Genomic DNA, 5,179 nt, shown 5'->3' on the forward strand with positions numbered 1-5,179 from the left:
CTTTAAAAACACAGAAAACCCACATTTGATCAAGGCCGGTCATTGTCCTTATTATAACTGAAGAGTTACAAAGGCAAAATGACACGTGAATAGAGGCAGTCTGCACAGCTGATGAGGACACTCCTCTGCAGTTACAAACACACTGTCATGTGTCACTGAGAATCTCTTTCCGCATTCAGCGCAGTGTTTCATGGTGGAGTCACTGATCACAGTGTGGATGGAACATCCAGTTTCTGACACAACCTCTAAACTCTTGAGTTGTGATACGTGAGTAGAGTTAACAGCTTTCCCATGTTCCTCACACTCACAGCGACCTTCTCTTCAGTGAGCAGAGCTCCTCTATTGTAGTGTGATAAGCATCTAAACCCTCCGCTGCATTCGTTACATCGATAAGGGTTCTTTCCTTTTTGGAATCATGGTAACTTATGTGGAATCATGAGTAGTTCTATACATTAACTTCACATTCCTCTCCACTGTGCATCCTTAAATATGAAGTGAGGTCTGAGTAACAAACTCACATTTTCCCAAGTTGTCTACATTCATAAGGCCTCTGCTAACTATGAGTTCACCTGTTTAGTGAGAGATGGATTACTAGGATTGGTTTCTCCATATTCCTTACATTCATAGTGAATTTCTCCACTGTGATATATCATATGTACAGTGAGGGATGAGGCATAAACAAACACTTTTACACACTGTTGACATTCATATGGCCTCTTTCCAGTGTGGCTTCTAGTGAGGATTGAGGGCTGCCTGAACACTTTCCCACACTGTGTCCACTCATTAAAGTGGGTCTCCATTGTGAGTCTACACATGTGTAATGTAGTGAGGAATAGCACATTCCTTACATTCATGGGGCCTCTCCCCACTGTGAGTCTGCATATGTTTACAGAGGGATGACTACCTACCAAAGATTTTCCACATAATTTACATTTATATGGCCTCTCTTCACTGTGGATTCTTCTGTGTTGTGAGGCTTCACCCTTGAGTAAATGATTTCCCACACTCCTTACATTCATAGGGCCTCTGTGCACTATGAATTTGCATATGTGCAGTGAGGACTGTAGAAGAAATAAAGGCTTTCCCATACTCCTTACATTCATAGGGCGTCTCTCCACTGTGGATTCTTCTATGTCTCCTGAGGTTTGTCGCTCGGAGAAAGGCTTTCCCACATTCCTTACATTCATAGGGTCGCTCTCCACTGTGGATTCTTCTATGGCCTGAGAGGCCTGACTGTTGAGTAAAGGCTTTCCCACATTCCTTACATTCATAGGACCTCTCTTCACTGTGGATTCTTCTATGTGTTCTAAGGGATGATGCTCGGAGAAAGGCTTTCCTACACTCCTTACATTCATAGGGCCTCTCTCCACTGTGGATTCTTCTATGTTTTGTGAGGCCTGACCATTGAGTAAAGGATTTCCCACACTCCTTACATTCATAGGGTCTCTCTCCATAATGGATTCTTCTATGTATTCTGAGGCTTGTCGCTCGGAGAAAGGCTTTCCCACAGTCCTTACATTCATAAGGCCTCTCTCCACTGTGGATTCTTCTATGTGCACTCAGGTCTGAGGATTCTGTAAAAGTTTTCCCACACTCTTTACATTCATAAGGCATCTCTCTACTGTGACTACTTACATGCAGATTGAGGGAGGAAGCCTCGGGAATTGCTTTCTTACATTCAGAAGACTTCTCTTGCTTATGAGAGTTATTGTTTAAAATGAGAGATGAAGGACTAGTATGCATTCTAAAATATTCTTTACATTTGGATTGATGACCTTCCAAAGGTGTCCTAACTGGTGAGAAACTACAGAAAATTTCCATCCACTTGCTGAATTCATGCCCTTCAATACTTGTGATTGCTGAGACAGGATTCTTGAGGGTCAATATACAAAGGAAGCCTTTCCCACATATCTTACATTTATGGGTATGTTTCACATCATGAGTGCTCACAGGCGTGGTCAGGTTAGAAGGACACCTGCAGTCTTCTCCACAGTCCGGACACTGACAGGTACTGCTTCCAGTGTGAGCTCTACTACGATTGTTCTCTAGGGAATGATCCAGGAAGGCTCCTCCATACTCACAGCATTCAAAAGGATCTACTTCTGTGGGATCTACTTGATGCACAGAAAGACCAGGAATTGGGCTGGAGGTTTCTCCACACTGGTTGCCTTCAGAACATTCATTCAGGTTCTCGATTGCACCAGTTCTGTTAAAAACAGGTAGTGTAAATGTAAAACAATGGTGTCTACTGCAAACTACTCCACTGTCAACAAGGAGACAAGAAAAAAATTCATTTATCTTGTTGGAAACAAATGTCACATGACAGCATTATCAAACACAGTGAACATGCATGTTTTTCCCTGAATTGTCTCAAGAATCATCTAGGACGACAACAACATTTCCATCAATCTGCAACTCTTCCAGCTCATTATGTCCAAGTGAAACATGATGTACACATTTCACTGACTTATACTCCCATCATTTTATTGCCAGGATTATACACATATACATATATACATGGGTCCTGATGAAGGAGCAACACTAGGCGGAAAGCTAGATTTGAACCACAAAGTGGAATGACTTCACGGCATGTAACAACAGCCACTCCTTGGAGACTCAACAAAGGGTTGCTAAAAGTCAACTGACTCGGCAAACACATCACATATATATTAGTTGGCTTCAGGGATTCAAACCAGGTTGGAATGACTCAGCAATTTCCAACATAAAATGAGAGAAGTGTCCAGATTGCATAGCAATCAAAACTGTTGTTTTAATAGAATTTGATTTGGTGAAGAAACAATCACTGGTAATGCATTCAAGGATGGGGAGCAAACCAACAATATGAACGTGTCGCTCTACACACTCCTGCAACACCAAACACCTGCACGGATACCAAGAGTCTTACATCACAGCCCGGATATGTTGTAAGACTCTGGAGATCAACAAACATTTAGAGCTGTGCAGCCTGCCACCATATCTGAATGGCACACTAGTGACAGTTTCTTAATTGACTCACAATTTAAAAGGAAAGAGATTTGACTGTTGGGAAATGCATATGCAACCTTCGTTTGTCCAGCAATTACTCAATTAGAAATGTTCACACAATGATGCAATTGGAAGACGATGGAGTTATGACACCTCCTGAGATTTTGTGAAGCACTAATTTCTGTTGTTTGTTATATCACACTCACCTCAAATGTCTCCCCTGGTTGTCAAGGTGATCCTTCCAGCCATGTGATTCCATGATTGCACCTGTGATGCATAATAACCAGGTGTTACTCTTCAGAAATTGTAGGATTAAATGCTCACTGGGTAACCTTCCTTCATCATTAATGTTTCCAGCCACTGATCCAAACATTCAAGTTAAAGTCCATAATTAGAATCAAATGGGAATCATCAGAGGAAACAGAGGTTCCTAGTAAAAAAGACTCAGCCCCATTTTGCTATTCCAGCACTTTGACAAGTCTTAAAATGCCACATACTAGGAAATACTTCTATCACAATGGAGAGGAACAGTAACATACACAGGTATCATTAGGAGAGCTAAGTAGAAGGAATTAGACATGCCACACATGAAACGTTATAAAGGCAAAGAGTCTCTGTGTCCACAGGTGCAAAACGACAACTAAAATCAACAGAATAAGTTCAGGTATCTGTGAAGTTGGGTCTGCAAGCCAAAATAAACTTTTTTAAGCTGACTGATTTCCTTCATTCATGGGCTAAGATTACATTTCCTCGGGCTTCCTCACACATGGACCTCAGTGACTCTTATTTCCCCTCTCCTCAGATGTTTCCTTATCTTCTCTGAGAAAACAAATGGGTAGAGCTACCAGAGAGCTCAGGAGTCCCAGTGTGGTGGTGTAGGATAAATCCCCCAAGTCGCCTCTAGGAAAATGTACACAAGTTCCATCAACATTGAAACCGATGCGATGGCAGTTCACAACATGGGGCTCATGGAGAAATGCACATCGAAAATAAGACTGTGATGACCAATGAAAGATTCCTTGTCGCTGAGATAGTACTCTGTTCTCTAAAAGCTCTGATGATTGACAGGTGTGAGTTCATTTACATCAAAATCATGACATCAAACTTGTCAGAAACCCAATAAAACTCTCAGAAATGCACCCACAGTACAAGTCTCTCAGTGCATAAAAGTGTCCCCTGAAGTCAATGCTATGCTGATGGCACTTAAAGAAAGAGGCCCAAGGCTTTTTTTATTCACAAGAGAAAAGAAAGCTGTTTAATGCATAGAGCTTTGTACTAGGGGAATCCTGGATGCATGAGCTCTATATAGAAGGAGACCATGCCTTTTGCTTTATAGGGTATTCCAGTTGCTCATTCCATATAATCAACCACAGTTGATGAGGAAAATATTTTTCTTTATAAAAGGAATAAAAAGAAATAAATAAAAAGGAAGATGCCATTCATACCGACTGAAGCCAGGTTTCTCAAGGTTTCCATCATCATGTCTCTGTAGAGTTTCCTCTGAGCAGGATCCAGCAAATCCCACTCTTCGTGGGTGAAGACCACAGCCACATCTTCAATGGTCACTGTACCCTAAAACATCCCACACATTCTCTGTCAGCAAAGCAGCACAGACTACAACATGTCTAAAAATAAAATGTGAGGCTGCAATTCCTAGGACCCTTAAAGTCCACAGGTACATAACACCAAGTTCTGTGCTCTAGTGAGATCTGCTCAAAGAACACCAATTGGCTTCCTCCTTTCAATGACAACATTCACTAACTCACTGATAGCATCTTGTCACAAAAACTCCGGGCACCCTGAAATAGACCCTCCAACATTTTACTGTGAACGACAGTAGTCTATCCCTCTGTGTGTATGGTCTACAACAATTATAAAATACACCAGAATTGAGAGAGATGATCAGATCATAACCTTGTGAATAATCCATTCTACCTACCTCCATAGACCAATCGGAAGCTCTACAATCAGGAAGCACTATAGGTGGGGCAGGGGAGGCCCCAACAACTCCAGTTATCTACAATCCCAAACCCATCACGTTCCAGTGAATTCGGACTCATCACAACTTTATATTTCCATGTGCCACCGAGTCGGTCTCATCCATATCGATCCTCCATCAGGTTTCCCAGGAACGGCTCGTGGGCTTGAACAGCCGACCCTGAGGTCAGCGGTGCATTGCTGATCCCAGGACGCC

At 42.1% G+C, this 5,179-nt stretch overlaps 1 pseudogene; it reads right to left on the reverse strand.

Moving 5' to 3' along the window:
• Positions 1-29: 29 nt before the first annotated feature.
• On the reverse strand, positions 30-4,930 carry LOC102830707 (annotated as a pseudogene).
• Between the last annotated feature and the right edge of the window lie 249 nt (positions 4,931-5,179).

This window comes from Chrysochloris asiatica, unplaced genomic scaffold (genome assembly GCF_000296735.1).
Source record: "Chrysochloris asiatica unplaced genomic scaffold, ChrAsi1.0 scaffold00446, whole genome shotgun sequence".
Taxonomy (NCBI): domain Eukaryota; kingdom Metazoa; phylum Chordata; class Mammalia; order Afrosoricida; family Chrysochloridae; genus Chrysochloris; species Chrysochloris asiatica.